An 18089-nucleotide genomic window follows, 5' to 3' on the forward strand; every position below is an offset into this window, starting at 1 on the left:
ATCGAATATTTCAACGTAAAATAACCAAAAAATCAAGCACTTTTCGGGGAAACTCATTTTTTTAGTATTTAAAAAAAAGCTTTATTTTTGTTTTTTAAAAGAGTTTCTAACATTAAAAGTAAGTACGTTACGATCAAAAAAAGAGTGTTGGTCCATTTTTTTCTTGGTAAAAAAAATCGTGAAAATCACTCCCAATTAGCATCCGAAATTAAATTAATCTTTACAGCTTCACAAATTACTTTACTTATTTATTGTTTATAACATCTGTAAGATTTATTTGTTCAAAGCGCTTATTTTTGAAAAGGCTGTAGATAAATATGGCTTTAACGAGTCACTAATCACGAGTGTATGCAAATTTTGAACAGCCATATCTTAACCAATTTTTGTCTTCAGGAAAACAAAAAGTCTAAAATACTTACAATAGCAAAACCTATATTTTTTACTACTTGAGATTTTTGGTATCATCAATAACTTACAAGGGACCAACTTTATTTTGAGCGTTACATACTTAATTTTGATGCTAGAAACTTAAAAAAAAAAATAAAGCTTTTTTAAAGACTTTAAAAAAGTTGCGATGACATTTTCCCTAAAAGTGCTTCATTTTTGGTTATTTCAATTTGAAATATTCGATTTGAAATTTGACGAATAAGAACCTACTTTTTATTACCTACAATTCTGCTCCTACTGGGTATTATTATTGCATATATTACATATTATTATTATATATTATTACATACTTCGTGTATACACCATTTTTTCACTTTTTTATAAGCAATATTTCCACTAAAAATATTTTTTTGCTAGAATACTTACTTTTTGAGTTATTTGAGAAAAACAATCTAAAAACGTGTTTTTTTTTATTGAAAAATAAACATATTCACCCGCAAATAACTCGAAAACTATTAACTCAGTGAAAAAACACTATAAAACTAAAGTTGCTTAGAATTATTCAGTTTATTCAATTCCGGACTTATCTTGAACGTAAATGTTTTGTCACTCCCCCCCCACCCCCTCAAGAAGAGGTGAAACTCACCCCTAGGGCAAAAACACACAACGGCACAATATCACTTCTTTTTTTTTTGACATATTAGCGATATGTACGCCAAATTTCATGTGAATCTAAGGGGTTTTTTTAAAAATTACAGCAAAAGCCCTGAGTAAATGAACTATAAATTAGCTTGAGTTTTTATAAAAATGTATATGATATATATTTTACGATATAATTATGCTGATTTATATTTAATGTTTATTAAAAACTTTTGATATACAATGTATGTTTTTATTGGGCGAGCGGGCCCGCATCCCAACTGGAACCAGGGCCCGCTAATCTATCAGTACGCCACTGAAAGTCACCGAAATAGTATAAGCGATATTATATTCGAGGTGCCTTAGCAAGATGAGAACAAAAAATGTAAAATTTTGGTTTTTATATCATTTCCGGAAAAGTAGTTCTAACCAGAAGTGCCTTTATAATGCCTTTATAATCGCAGAAATATTACATGTAACACATCAATCGAAGTATATTGAAAAGTTGAGTTTAGTTTCGGATTTGAAGTTATATCTGTTTAAACAATGATGACCCAAAGTTTAGTAAAAATGACTCAAAATTAGTAAAATCGTTTATCAATCGGCGCAAAGTTATATACACGAAGCGTTCAAATATCGACTTTCAGTTCTACTTTCGATTACTTTGGGTGAAAACCAGTGGCGGCTCGTGGTAATTTAAGGAGGGTGTTCAATTAAAGAATGTAATTATACAAACGGTGAATAAGCGCTGCAGGCGAAAAATTTTTGCGGCCTCGCCAAAAGATATTGTGTAAAATGAAACCTATCTTTGACCCGATTAGTCAGGATGTCACTCACTTTTTTTGTTTTGTGCAGAATATGATACCTACTGAATGATGGCGCTTCTTCGGTGGTGAAGGTGGAGGCAGAAGTTACGAATATTGAAATGGCTTTGTCAAAACTGTTTAAAAATCCATTTATTTTAACGGCATCCAAAGACCGAGATTGAAATTATAGTTTTATTATTTGAAAATACTAAACATGGAAAACAAAATAAAGAATGTAGTTTATCACACCCACATAATGACGAAGTTTTTCTATATTGTTCAACTTTAAAACGATGTTTAAACTTTTTGTTTCTTATTGCACATTCTTGTACCAAGTTTATCTCCGACCAAGTTAGTCCATTCTTTTTATAAGAAGTCGATTTTCAAAATTATTTGCATTTTTTTGTATAAACTTCACTTAATAAGGCTCCATCCTAAAAAAACTACCTACCAATATTGTATTTAATAAAATCCCACAACAGAAAATGCCAAACTGTGAATCGAAACGCTCGGCCCCGGTCTCTGTGTGCAGTGCACAAATCGTCAATGTTTTAAGATAGGAGAATCACTGGTTCATGGATTTAAGAGCTGTCGTTCTTCTATAGGGTTACTGTGTAGTGGCTGGGTTCAATTTGAATTCTGCACTTACCACGTGCATCTAGCGTAGCGGTGTTGTGCAAATAAATTATGAGATTAATAAATACAGTTATATTTTAATGATACTATGATATTTATGAGATTTAAGAAAAAATATTTTAATGCTATTTATGAGATTTTTAAAAATATGTGCTTTAATGAAATTTGATTGGGTGTTCACTGCACAAGTGAACCAATGGAGAAACCGCCCCTGGTGAAAACCTAGGACTTGCGAAGTCCAATTACTTGTTAGTTTTTGAACTCGTGCATTTGTCGGCTCCTTTAGGTTCCCCTTCACTTACCACGAATAGTCACCAATTGAACTACATTTTTAAAAATTCGTTACCAGCTTTTCTAATATGTAAAATGATTTTTTCTACGGACAATATTTTTAAAGTTATTCTAAATCAGGGGTGGGCAAAAGACGGCCCGCGGGCCGAATGCGGCCCTTTTGCTTACTTTATCCGGCCCGTTGAGAAATCCCATAAGCAATTTTTTTAAGATCATAGGCGCAATGCTTTTTAAATACATTAATTTTTTTTCGAATCCTGAGAAAACTAAAAAGTATTTTTGAAAAATTTAAACGCTGAATGAAATATTACATTATTGCCGAGGGCCGAAAGTCCCTCAAAACTTCTATGTTTATTTTAATAAGTCACAGGGGTGAAAAAAGAAAGAGAAAATTTAATGTGTTTTTTAATTTCAAATATCTCATTCAAAAGAAACTGTTTGTTTATTCTTAGGGATTTTTGGTCCTCGGTAATAATATAATATATCATTATGCGTTTAAATTTTTCAAAAAATATTTTTTAGTTTTCTCAGGATTCGAAAAAAAGGAATGCATTTAAAAAGCATTGGTCTGAAATTTTGCGCCTACGCTCTTCATCTCTTTTATGCGATTTTGTTGAAATCAGCAGTATTAGTGTTCGTCTTGTTCAATGAAATGAATGTCTATCTTCTGCTTTTCTTAAAAGAATCTATGTTTAACCCGGTCCAGGCGCGAATATTTTTAGGCCAGGGTATTTGTCGTCTACCAGGACCCCTTTCTTTCGATTTTACCCTTCATAATCAGCTGCTGCAACAACTTACAACAACCTACTTATCATTTCTAAACATGTGCCCTTTTTCCTTGCTGTCTTTCTCCTTTTAATATTTTTCTCTTTTTTTATAGGGTTCTCTGCCTTCCGGTTCCCAGTTTCCAGCTTCGTTCGTCCGTCGTTACGTTCGCCAGGGTGAAGGTTCCTTTTTGACATTACCTTCTGAACGCCACAGGGATTGTTTCGGCCCTCCTCTCTTCTTTCGCTTGGCGTCAATTTTAAAATTTGTTTTGGCAGCCTGTCGTCGTTCATTCTTTCTATATGACCATACCAGATCAGTTGTCTCCTTTGAATTTCGTCGATGATGGTTGCCTTGACATAACGTTTTACCATTCGATATCAGATTTGCAGATTGAATCTTTAGTTACTCAGAAATTTCCTTGTCTTCATAAAGGCTGCTCTTGAATTTCTGAATTTCATTTTTTATCTGGATCCTTGTTATGGCTTAATATAATGGACCACATTAAAAATTTCGTAATTTTACTGGGAACAAATGGTTCGCATGTACACCCACACCCAACTATGACAATTTATTATTAGTATTATCTATTATTAACAGTCAAATGACTTTGTCCAAATTCTTTAAAATGATACTTATAGTATTTTTGTCAAAAAAATTTCTTGGGCAGAGAAAAACATCCACCAAAAACATTAGCGTGTGCGCAGCGTACATACTGGGTATGGTATAGGTCTCCGGCCCGCCAGACATTTTGAAAATTTCATTTTGGCCCGCGCTTAAAAGTATTTGCCCACCCCTGTTCTAAATGTTTCTATCTAATCAGCCCTAAACATCCATCCTTGGATATAGGCCTCCTCTTCCTTCTTCCATGCCTCTCTATCTTGGGCAATTTGCATCCATTTTGACCCAGTGTGTTTCTTCAGGTCATCTGACCATCGCATCTGTGGCCTTCCCCTTTTTCGTTTGTGGTTCCATGGTTTCCAATGTATTATCATCTTAGTCCATCTTTCATCCTTCTGCCGTAGGGTGTGTCCGGCGAACTTCCATTTAAGCTTTGCTACTTGGGTAGAGACGTCTTTCACTTTTGTTTTGTTACGGACCCATTCGTTTCTTTTCCTGTCTGATAATTTAATGTTCAGCATTTGTCTTTCCATGGCTCTTTCTGTCTTTGCTATTTTTTCCATATTCTCTTTTGTAAACGTCCATGTCTGAGAGCCATATATTAAAACAGGGAGTATACATTGATTGAAGACTTTTGTTTTTAGGTATTGCGGGTATTTTCTGTTCTTTAGAATATAAGACAGTTTTCCGAATGATGCCCAGGCCAACCTTATTCTTCTCTTTATTTCTTCGGTCTGATTTTCTTTATTTAATCTAGTGATTTGTCCTAGATATATATATATTCTTTTACTTGTTCTATTCTTGTTTGTGCCACTGTAATTACTAGTTCTTCTTGTTGATTGGTCATGGTTTTTGTTTTACTGTAATTCATCTTCAGTCCTATCTTTGTCGATTCTCTATCTAGTTCTTCCATCATTTTTTGTAATTCTTCTTTCTGTTATTAATACAATATCATCAGCATATCGTAAGTGATTCAGATATTGCCCGTTTATGTTTATACCCAAACCATCCCAGTGCAGTTGTTTGAACACATCTTCTAGCGCTTGGTTGAATAGCTTGGGCGAGATGGTATCTCCTTGTCTTACTCCTCGGTTTATTTTAATAGGCTCCGTTTGTTTCATTAGCTTAATAGTTGTTGTTGCCTTATCATATATATTTGTAATTAAGTCGGTATATCTGTAGTCTATTCTGCTGTTTTGTAGGGAATTCTTTACTGCCCAGTGTTCCACACTATCAAATGCTTTTTCGAAGTCAATAAATGCCATGTATAGCGGGATATGATATTCGTTAGCTTTTTCGATTAATATCTTCATCGTTAAAAGGTGGTCACTTGTACTGAAGCTTTTTCTAAATCCGGCTTGTTCTCTTGCCTGGTATCCATCTAATTTAGTTGTTAATCTGTTTGTTAATATCTTGGTTAATAGTTTGTACATCACATTTAGTAAAGTTATGGGTCTGTAATTCTTTAGATCCTTTTTATCTCCTTTCTTAAATAGTAACAATGTTACTGCTTCGTTCCAAGTGTTGGGTATTTGTTTTGTCATTAATATTTTATTCATAAGTGTGTACAAAACTTCTCTAGTTGTTTTCCCACCATTTTTTAGCATTTCTACAGTTATCCCGTCTTTTCCTGGCGATTTATTATTCTTCATCTCCTTGAGTGCTCTTTTTATCTCATTCTTACTGATTTCTGGTTGTAAGTCGGAATTGACATTCTTTATTTTTATTTGTAATTGCTTACGGATTTCTTGTGTTGGTTTCTGTTTTGTATTGTAGAGGTTTTTATAATATTCTTGTGTTATTTGTATAATTTCTTCTATATTATTGGTCTCTATGCCTTCTTTGTTCTTTATACTATTAATCTGTATGCTTCCAAGCTGTGGTTTTAAGCACTTCATATTTTTATTTTGTTTAATGGTTTTTTCTATTTTTTCTTCCTGTATTCTCCTTTGACTTTCCTTGATGTTCCTTCTGATAGCTTTGTTTACCTCTTTGTAATCTACTGTGTTTCTCTTATTTTGTTCTATTAATGTTTTTCTTTTGCTCATGAGGTTTTTTGTTTCCTGGGATATATAGTTTTCCTTTTTTATTCTTGTTTGTGCTACCTCTTTTCCCGCCTTTGCTAATGTATCGGTTAATAGCTGATTTATTTCATCGATATTTTTGTTTTCCAAATCTCTAGTGGCCGGTATACTCTCCCTTATTTTTTGTTTATATTCCTCTTTTGCTTTCTTAAGTTTTCCCATATCTAGTTTCGATCTATTTTCCATTTTCTTTTTTGTTTCGAATTGGCTATTAATGCTGAGTTTGGCTCTGACAAGTCTATGATCACTACCGGTTGAGAAACGATTCAGCACTGTAACATCTTTGATGATGGCTTTTTCTGTAGTAAGGATGTAATCTATTTCGTTTTTAGTATTGCCGTTAGGACTTATCCATGTCCATTTTCTTTGCGGTTTTTTGTTAAAAAACGAGTTCATAGCAAAAAGTTGTCTTTCCTCCAAGTAGTTCATTAATGTATGTCCTCTATTATTTCTTTCGCCGTATCCATATTGTCCTATTCTGTGTTCATCTTCGTCTATTCTTACCCCTAATTTGGCATTGAAGTCTCCAATTATTAGCGTCAATTTAGTTTTCTTTTCTTTCACAGCGAGTGTTATTTCTTCGTAGAAGTTTTCAATGTCTTCATCTTTATATGTGCTTGTTGGTGCGTATACCTGTATAATTTTCAACGACGTTCTTTTTAATTTAAGCATAATGTAGGCTACTCTGTCTGATATACCCTTGGTGGATTGTATGTATCTAACGATTCTCTTGTTTATTATAAAACCAACTCCGTTGTTGGTGTTATCTTCATTACCTTTGTAGTACAGCATGTTTCCCGAGTTTAATAGTATTTTTTGTTCTCCTTTTCTTCTTATCTCTGACAGACCGATGACATCCCATTGTATATGAGTTAGTTCTTCTTCTAATTCGTGGAGTTTAGTGTCTTCATTCATGGATCTGATGTTATATGTACCTACGTTTAGTTTAGTCGAATGTTTGCCTCCCCCAGAATCCTTGAGGCGGACCGGTTTGTCGGTGTGGGACTGTGAGTTGTTATCTCTACCCACCTGGGGTAATATTCCGTTTGTTTTGTGATTCGACATGTTTTTCTTTGAAGAGGGTTTTTTGACATTAAAACGCCACGCTTGTCAGGCGGGTTGGCGAGTTTTCATTCAGCCGCCCATTCTGGGTCAGACGCTGTTGTCAGCCGCTCATTTTGAGTCAGACGCTGCGCTGTTTTGATTCCATACAAACCCTAGAATCAAGGGGTTGCCACGTCCGCCATCCATACCGTACCGAAGGTGTTCTTCTCCGCCATGGCTGCCGTTGTGGACTTCATCCGTAACCCTGGACAAGGGACCCTAAGCAGGTACTAGTTTCCCGGGTCAGGAAACCCCTGGAATCTACGGAGGGCAGGGATTGATTCATTTTCCCTGGTAGGACTATCCAAAGGAGTTCCTATCCACTACCCGTACATCTAAATGTACCCGTATCTAAATGTTTATAAACTACAAAATTTCACAAATTTTGCATTATAATTTTTGACTATATTAGACATTTTTTTTATATTTTTTTAGTACATTTTGATAGCATCAATTTTCTATTTTCATTTGGCATACGCAGAATTGCCCTAGCTTCATTATTTTCTGTCTTATGTTATTGCAAAATAAAGCGTCTCTCGGATAAACAATTAGAATAACTAATTAATGGATCGGTCTCAAATTTTGAGGGTTTGTTAAGTACCCCAATACCCAACTTTGGGTGAAACACTAAAGTTCTAAGGTAGTTTTAGTAAAAGTTATTAACAAATAAGGATTTTCATTTATTTTGCCGTTTGCGTAGCAACAAATTAACTTTCAAAAATCGGCATTTTGAAGGTTTTTAATGTTCTAAAAAATTAAATTTTGTAATTTTATGTCAACTATTTAGCTTTTGAATGGGGTGCAAAAAATCGAAAAAATCGCGAGTTTTGCACTAAATTGTTAATAATTAAAAAACGGACGCGAACTCTAGGGAGGAAATAGGTAGGTTTTCTTCTTATAGGTCTACAATAACTAAAAAAGTAGTCAGCTACCTGGATCTTTGAGTGTCCCGAACATGGTCTATTTCTAGCTTATTACTCTGGAGTAAAAACTTTCGAATAGGTACTACATCTTTACTGTATATAAAATACCAAGCAGAGTGATAAATAGATAAAAATAAATCATACTCTGCGGTTAGTTAAGTTATGTACTGAAAATACTTAAATGGAGCATTTTAACATTAACTGATTATATCATATATAACAAGTAATCCAATAAGATAATAAAGAAGAACTGATTATATCAGATTGTGCTGTTCAAAATACATTCAATAATTATCATATTTTTGCACTTACCTTTAAAGAATCAGTAACAAAATAATTCCTAACATTATTTGCCATTAAACATTCACTCACTGCACTAATCAATCCATTTTTACACAAAATATTGCTGAGAAAACGGCGAACATTTTAACAAACAACAGACACGTCTAGCCAAAAAACCGGATACTGATATTTGAAGACGAAATTAGGAAAATAACAACTTTTTAGTGGCCCGTCAAAACAATTGCTAGTCGAGACTACTATTTTTTCATAGAAACAAATGAACTGTCAAAAGTTGATTGCGCCAAACCCTTTGCCTTTGTCATATTTTTATAACCTAATACCTACATAAATATTTGGTTTGGTGAAAACAAAATCAAATGGAATTACCAGTGTACAGAGTGAGTTTTTAATGGTAAATAATGTTGGTATTAATTGTGTTAATGATTCTTTAAAGGTAAGTGAAAAAATATGATCATTATTAGGTATTGCATGTACCTTAAACACATATTATGGCATAACCGCCATGGGCGCCATGATATACATACAGGGTGTCCAGAAACTCTACCGACAAACGAAGACAGGAGATTCCTCAGATAATTTTAAGACAATTTAACCCAATTCACCTAGACCGAAAATGCTTCTTAAGGGAGCTAGAGCTCTTTGAAGATGGCGTCATGAAATTAGTTTTTCTTAAATACCCCCAGAACGCTTCTATTTAGAAAAACGAAAATTGGTATGCATATTTACTTTTCAGAGATGAATCGATTCCATTCATTGCAAATTTCTAGTACCGGTCATAGGCGTGCGTTTTGGGTCGAGCAACGGGTATTTTATCGCATAACTTTTTTGTCCTTAACTTTTATGCATTTTTGACACCGGATTATTAAATTATGGGGTATTCTAGTACTAAAAGATACTCTTGATTTAAGTCGGTAGGACACACCGTTTTCTAGAAAAATCGATTTGAAAGTTTTTCGTTTTTGGAATTTAAAAAAAAAATTAAAGAATTTTTCAACAAAAAACGAAGTATTTTACCAACATAAAGTAAGAGTAACTTTTAGTACTCGAATACCTCATAATTTAATAATATAGTGTCAAAAATGCTCAAAAATTCAAGACAAAAAAGTTATGCTATAAAATAACTGTTGACCTACCCAAAACGGACGCCTATGACCAGTACTAGAAATTCGCAATTAATGAAATCGATTTATCTCTGGAATATAAATAAATGTACCAGTTTTCGTCTTTCTAATCAGTTTTTTTTTTGAAATTTTTTTTTAATTCAAAAAGCGAAAAGTTTTTAGATCGATTTTTCTAGAAAAGGGTGTGTCCTACCGATTTAAAACAAGAGTACCTTTTAGTACTAAAGTACTTCCCAATTTAATAATCCAGTATCAGAAATGCATAAAAGTTAAAGATAAAAAAGTTATGCGACAAAATAACCGTTGCCCTACCCAAAACGGTAGCCTATGGTCGATACAAGAAATTTGCAATGGATGGATTAGATTTATAACTTGAAGATAAATACGCGTACCAATTTTTGTTTTTCTAAATAGAAGCGTTCTGGAGGTATTTAAGAAACACTAATTACAAGACGCCATCTTCAAAGAGCTCTAGCTCCCTTAGGAAGCATTTTCGGACTAAGTGAATTGGGTTAAATTATCTTAAAATTATCTGAAGAATCTCCTGTCTTCGTTTGTCGGTAGAGTTTCTGGACACCCTGTATACATATATTAGAGGCACATTAGAGGTATCTAAAAATGTAGGTAATAGGTATCTAATAATATCTAATATTTTATTAGATTATTTATTATATGATAATTAGCTAAGTGAAAAATACTCTAAGTATTTTTAGTACATAACTTAAAAATAACAGCAAAATATGATTTATTTTTATTTATTTAGCACATACCTACTTTGGTTGGTATTTTTTATACAATCAAGATGTAGTAATATTAGCAGGTTATTTTGTGATGACTTTTTGTTGTGAATTTAACTTCTTTCGATCATTCTGATATGTAATTTTGTATGTTAACAATAATTATAAAATACAAGGGGTACCCGATATAATTTTGTTCTGACTATTATAATTAATTAATAACTAAAAAATAACTTTTTTTATAAATTAAAAAAATATCTGCTCGGATAGATATTATTTCAGATTTTTTGGATCATTCTAAACAAAAAAGGTCTTTTGTAATTTTTCTCTTAAGTTGATCGTTTTCGAGTTATATACAATTTAAAACTGAAACAACAACGAAAGATGACTATTTTCAAGGTTCAAAAACATAAGTAAAAATGTCATTTTTGAAATTACGAAGTACCTAACTAAAGTCAAGTTCAAAACTTACTCTATCAGTTTTTGATAATTATTTTGGACTTAATTTATTTTAAAACATTGTTTTTTAGCTATTAATACAGTCCTATGGCCCGTCTTCCCATAAGGAACCTTCCTCATTAACAATTAAAAAATATATTTTAGAATAAAACATGGCAAAAATTCTTATCGGGACCTGATAGAAGGTTTGAACTTGAATTTAGGTACTGAATAATTATTACAAAAATTACATTTTTTACTTTTGTTTTTGCCCCTGGAAATCGTCATATTTCATTGTTTTTTCAGTTTTAAATTGTTAAACTCGAAAACGATCAACTTAAGAGAAAAATTACAAATAGACGGGGCTATATCGTCACCCTCGTTAGCGAAATTATTCCGATTCGATGTTTTTGCACAAACTTACTCAAAAAGAGGTCCTTAAAACAAATCCACAGGGTGCCAAGCGGTGCCGTGGTCGAAAAATTGCTTAAAATTTTTTTTTAAACAAATTCACAAAAATATTTTTTTCATTTCTAACATATTTTTTTAGATAATTTGGGTCATTCCGAGCAAAAAAAGTTTCTTGTGATTTTTCTCTAAAATTGATTGTTGTCGAGTTACACGCGATTTAAAATTTGAAAAATGCGAAAATGGCCATTTTCAAGGTTCAATAACTCAATTCAAAATTATATTTTGAAAGTCAGGAAGTGATCAAAGCAAAACTTAAAAACCCCTTTTTCAAGATCCTGAAGAAATTTTTGTCATCATTTTATTACAAAGCTGTTATTTTTAATTATTAACAATTAGCGCTATAGTTCAGGCTGTATCGTCGCCCCCGTTAGCGAAATTATTTCGATTAGATTTTTTTGCGCAGAGTTACTCAAAAAGAGGTTCTTATAACAAATCCACAGGGTGCCAGGCGGTGCTGTGGTCGAAAAAATTTTTAAACAAATTCACAAAAATAATTTTTTTACTTCGAACAATTTGTTTTTAGATAATTGGGTCATTCTGAGCAAAAAAAGTCTCTTGTAATTTTTCTCTAAAATTAATTGTTGTCGAGTTATACGCGATACGCTTAGTTATTCAAGCCTTAAAAATGGCTCTTTTCGCATTTTTCAAATTTTAAATTGCTTATAACTCGACAACAATCAATTTTAGAGATAAATCACAAGAAATCTTTTTTGCTCAGAATGGCCCAAATTATCTAAACAAAATTTGTTCGAAGTGAAAAAATTAGTGTTGTGAATTTGTTTAAATTCTTTAAACAATTTTTCGACCAAGGTGCGGCCTGGCACCCTGTGAATTTATTGTAATGACCTCTTTTTGAGTAACTATGTGCAAAAAAATCTAATCGAAATAATTTCGCTAACGGGGGCGACGATACAGCCTGGACTATAGCGCTAATTGTTAATAATTAAATAACAGCTTTGTAATAAAATAATGACAAAAATTTCTTCAGGATCTTGAAGGGGGATTTTAAACTTTGATTTGGTCACTTTTTGACTTTCATAATACATAATAATTTTTATCGCCAACCGTCACTAAAGTCATTCATTATTGTACTCATTTGCCGCCATTTGCGGCAGTAAAGTAACACTTTATTGTACTGAAAGAAGAATTTTACTTTACCTGCCGCGATTAATCAAATTAACTGAGATTGAATGTAAGTGGTCGATGGCAGTAATCGATTATTTATTTGAGTGACCTTAAAATTGATTTACTTTAATTATATATATATATATATATATATATATATATATATATATATATATATATATATATATATATATATATATATAGACCGGTCACTTTAGTAGAGTATAGGTCGCTCAGGTTCATGAGCTCTTTTAATCCATTTCATGCGGTGGATTGGTCCGCATAAGTCCTCTTCATTATCCGTTATAGATTTTCGTGTTTTTTTGCTTTCTCTGTGATCTGTTTCCATTCTTTCCTATTCTGTATTTTTTTTTCTCCAGCCTGTAATTTCCATATTGGATATATCCTCTCGCAGTTGATCGTCCCCTCTTATTTTCGGTCTTCCTCTAGGTCTGTTTATTACTGGCGTCCAATTTGTTATCTGCCTAATTAGTTTATCCGCTCCTCTTCTTTGGATGTGGTCAAACCATTTTAGTCTTTGTGCTTTAATGAATCTTACTATGTCTTCTCCTTCCATTAGATTTCTTATTTCGTGATTCATCAGAATTCGTATTTCTCCTTGATCTGTTTTGATTGGACCATGTATTCTTCTCATAATTTTTCTTTCTATTATTCTCAGTTTTTCTTCATCTTTTTTTGTAAGGCACATTGCTTCTGCTCCATAGGTGATGACTGGTCTGATTGCCGCTCTATATATCTTTGTCTTTGTTTTCTTGCTCAGGGTTTTATCTTTAAGTAGCTTGTGGTATTTCCAGAATGCCCTATTCCCTGCCTTAATTCTTTCATTGATCTCTATGCTTCTTCTGTTTTGACCATCTACTGTCACTCCTAATATTTAAAGCAGTCAACCCTTTGGAATACATTATCACTTATTCTTATTTCTTTTATTCTATTTACTTGGTCTTGATGTCTCGTACATATTAAGTATTTTGTTTTTTCTGATTAATTATTAACCCCCTGATTTTTGCCTCTCTTGTCAATGTTAGCAATGCATCTTCTAGACTTCTCTTGTCGCGGGCTATCAACCCTAGGTCATCTGCATACCCTATTATTTGTGTAGAGCTTTGTATTATTGTCTTTTTTGCTAGCCCTGTGTTTCTAATTACTCCCTCCAAGGCTATATCAAAGAGCGTTGTCGATAGGCTGTCACCTTGTCTTACCCCATGTTCTATGTTGATATTCTTTGTTTCACGATCCACTGTTTTAACCTTTGCTGTTGAGTCCTTCATTGTCATTCTGGTCAATCTTATTAATTTTGCAGGTATATTCATATTTTTCATTTCTTTTAATAGCTGTTTTCTGTAGATGCTGTCGAAGGCCTGTTGGAAATCGATAAACAATATGTGCAATTCTATGCCATGCTCGTAACTTTTTTCGATTGTTTGCGTTAAAACGTGGATTGCATCAATTGTTGATCTCCCTTTTCTAAATCCCTGTTGATACGGTCCTAGGTTTTTTTCTGTGTATCTGGTTAGCCGATTTCTTATAATTGTTGTCATGATCTTATATGTTGTATTTAATAGCGTAATTGCTCTATAATTGCTGCAAAGCGTTGGGTCTCCTTTTTTAAAAACTGGTATAATGAGTCCGTTCTTCCATTCTTCAGGCATGTATTCCTTTTCCCATATATTGACCATTAATTTATATATACGGTTTAGAGTTTAGAAGGTCGCCTCCTCCATTTGCAATCAATTCATTGTTAATCTCATCTGGCCCTGGAGTTTTGTCAGATTTTAGTTGTTTTACTACTTCTATAAATTCTTGGTAGGTAGGTGCATCTTCTTCTTCATCTCGGTTATCTGTTATATCTTCTTCTTCTGCGTCGATTGCTTGGCTGCTTGTATCTTTAAAGTGATTTTCCCAATCTTTCTTGGTTATTTTGCTGGTCACTTTGTTACCGTTATTGTTGTTTTATATATTCAAACAATTTTTTGTTGTCTCTATTATTTGTTTCAATCTCTTGCATTTGATCTGTGATCCATGTCTCTTTCTTCCTTTTATAGAGTTTGGCCGCTTCTCTCTTTTCTTTTTGGTATTGTTCTCTTTCCTCTTGTCCGCTATTTTCAAGCCATTTGTTTCGTGCCAGCGTTTTAAGTTGACTTTGGTACCGACATTCTTCGTCAAACCATTCTTCAAATTTACTTTAATTACCTATTAAAAATATTGTACAAAATTTACGTTATTATTAATTAAATTTATATCAGAAAATGAAATTCTGTAGTATTTTGCAATTATGTTTATAAAACATAAATCAAAACTTTACAGATTTAGTAATTAGGTATTCAATATTGATACCTAACAACTATCGATTAAAAATCGAAATCGACCATCATGCAAGCAAGAGCCTTCTGTCATTAATGTCATTGTCATACGGAATTTTTATTTTGTGTTTTTGTTAATTAGATTATATATAGGACGGTGATAGATATGTAGGTACTGATAATTTGTTAGCAAATATATTTATTTAGATTGTTTACTATTCATCACGGCAAATCAACTTCGCTGCGGCAGGCTACACTACACTTCATAAACAATAACGTAACTATTAACGGTATTTTTAATTTTTGGTAGTTTACTTTAAGTATTAAAATTAGTATATTATTTAAATATAAATACGATAAAAACTGTTTAAAATATATTTATTTCGTTGAAATCATGATAATAGAAGTATAACTTCTTTCATGCGTACAAAGTACACACACTCTTTTTTCATTAGAAGGATGTAATTAAGTAAGTGTTAATGTTTTTTATGATTGGCGATAAAATTTTGTATGCACCACGTCAGTAAAGACTCTTGATCGAACTCGTCTGTTATTCGCCTTGCTCGCTACGCTCGCTCGGCTCATAATATCAGACTCGTTCGATAAAGAGTCACTTTACTGACTTGATACATAAATAACTATTAATCCAGTTATTAAGCCTTGAAAATGGCCATTTTCGCATTTTTCAAATTGTAAATCGCGTATAACTCGACAACAATCAATTTTAGAGAAAAATCACAAGAGATCTTTTTTGCTCAGAATGACCCAAATTATCTAAAAACAATTTGTTTAAACAATTTTTCGACTAAGGTACCGCCTGGCACTCTGTGAGTTTGTTATAAGGACCTCTTTTTGAATCATTGATGGATCTGTTTGATGGATTGATTTGATGGATTGATGGACCTCTTTTTGAGTAACTTTGTGCAAAAAAATATAATTGAAATAGTTTCGCTAGCGGGGGCGACGATACAGTTAGACTATAGCGCTAATTGTTAATAATTAAAAATGGCAGCTTTGTAATAAAATAATGACAAAAATTTCTTCAGGACCTTGAAGAAAGGATTTCAAACTTGATTTGGTCACTTTTTGACTTTCATAATAATAATTTTTAATCCAGTTATTAAGCCTTGAAAATGGCCATTTTCGCATTTTTCAAATTTTAAATCACGTATAACTCGACAACAATCAATTTTAGAGAAAAATTACGAGAGACCTTTTTTGTTTCCAACAAGATCCAAATTATCTAAAAAAAATGTTGGAAATGAAAAAATTATTTTTGTGAATTTGTTTAAAAAAATTGTTTAAACAATTTTTCGACCACGGTACAGCCTGGCACCCTGTGGATTTATTATAAGGGCCTCTTTTTAAGTAACTTTGTGCAAAAAATCGAATCGGAATAATTTCGCTAACGGGGGCGACAATACAGCACGCTCTAAAAAAAGACCTTTTTTAGAATGATCTAAAAACTCTGAAATAATATTTACCTGGGTCTAATTTTGTTTTTATTTATAAAAAAGTAATTTTTTAATTATTATTAATTAATTATAGTCAGAACAAAATTAGATCGGGCACCCCTTGTTTGTTATATTTGTTAACACACTAAATTACATATCTAATAGTTTTTATCCATTAAACAGATCGGTGCAAATCGATCTTAAAAGGGATCCTCTAATATTACGTATTATATTTTAATGAAATAAACCAGAATTATAATTTAAAAAATAGCGTGACACTTCTTATAGTGCGCTATTACTTACTTTGTAATGTAGGTAAAATTTTATTTTATACGATTCGAGTCAAAAAAAGTTATAAGCTTTTTTCAAAAAAAAAATCATTTTTAGATTATGTACACTCAATCTAAGCTTAGGAATAGTCTCGCAGCGTCTGAGTAAAAGATTTTTTTTTAATTTTTAATTTGATTGCAACCCACCGAAAAAAAAATAAAAACCAAAAAATGACGTTTTATGGAGTAGGGAAAGGAGAGAGTGGGTGGTGGGCTAAAATTGTGCTGAGTATTACTATTTAATCACATATATATAGAACATAAAATAATTAAAAAATTTTACTTCTGGTGTGAGGGCCCTCTGCCTATCTTAACGGGGTGGTACCCTTACCCTTTAATTTAAAGTTGTTGACGCTATAAACATTTCTTTAAATTTTTCGTAACTCAAAAGTTATAACTAGTTTTTTAAGTGAATACTTATTTGTTTTTTGCTATTTCTTTCTTCTTATTTGGCTATTTCTCTCCGTCAGTATCCACATATCCCATAATATATTCATATTCTGATCAAACAATATACAGTATGTCCCTGTAAGTTGTATCCATATGGAAAACTTTTTTATTATTAATTTTACGAAAAAAAGTTATTCTCCATAAAAAGCTCTGCATGGTCCAAAACCTAAGATTTAACAATGAAATGTCAAATTTTTTTAATATCATACGAGGTATGTCAAAAAGTTTGAATTTCACTCAAGAGTAAAGTAGCTTTATTTTTCACAATATTGAAAATTGCTATTATGAAAAGTTGTTTGAAATTAAAAACTATATTCTAATTAACAATTACATCCTTCCAATTGAAAAAAAAATTTTGTGAAAAATTATGGATAACTAACATTTTTTTCAGTTATTTTAGTTCAGATAACTCTTTTATTATTAACTTTACGAAAAAAAGTGGTTCTAAATAAAAAGTTCTGCATGGTCTAAAACCTAAAATACAACCATCTTATGTCAAATTTTATCAATTTTATATGAGGTATGTCAAAAAATATGAATTTTGCTCAAGAGTAAAATACGTTTATTTTTAACAATATCGAAAATTGTTATTATGAAAAGTTTTTTAGAATTAAAAACTATGTTTCAGTATGTAATTACATCCTTCTAATTAAAATATTCTGAACTATAAATGTACTTTACTTTTGATCTAAACTTATCTTTTTTGACATATCTCGTATAAAATTGATAAAATTTGATATAAGATGGTTGTATTTTAGGTTTTAGACCATCCAGAACTTTTTATTAAGAATGACTTTTTTTCGTAAAATTAATAATAAAAGAGTTATCAGAATTGAAATAACTGAAAATAATGTTAGTTATCCATAATTTTTCAAAAAAAAAATCATATGTAGATGTTTAGAAGGATGTAATTGCATATTAGAATATAGTTTTTAATTCCAAACAACTTTTCCTAATAGCAATTTTCAATATTGTGAAAAATAAAGCTCCTTTACTCTTAAGTGAAATTCAAACTTTTTGACATACCTCGTATAATATTCAAAAAATTTGATATTTGATGGTTAAATCTTAGGTTTTGGACCAT

At 31.9% G+C, this 18089-nt stretch overlaps 1 protein-coding gene across 2 annotated transcripts in view; it reads right to left on the reverse strand.

The window, feature by feature from the left end:
• LOC114342588 (uncharacterized) overlaps window positions 1-18089 on the reverse strand; it is a 142422-nt gene that overhangs the window by 50883 nt on the left and 73450 nt on the right. The window lies entirely within an intron of this gene.

Source organism: Diabrotica virgifera, chromosome 10, assembly GCF_917563875.1.
Source record: "Diabrotica virgifera virgifera chromosome 10, PGI_DIABVI_V3a".
NCBI lineage: Eukaryota > Metazoa > Arthropoda > Insecta > Coleoptera > Chrysomelidae > Diabrotica > Diabrotica virgifera.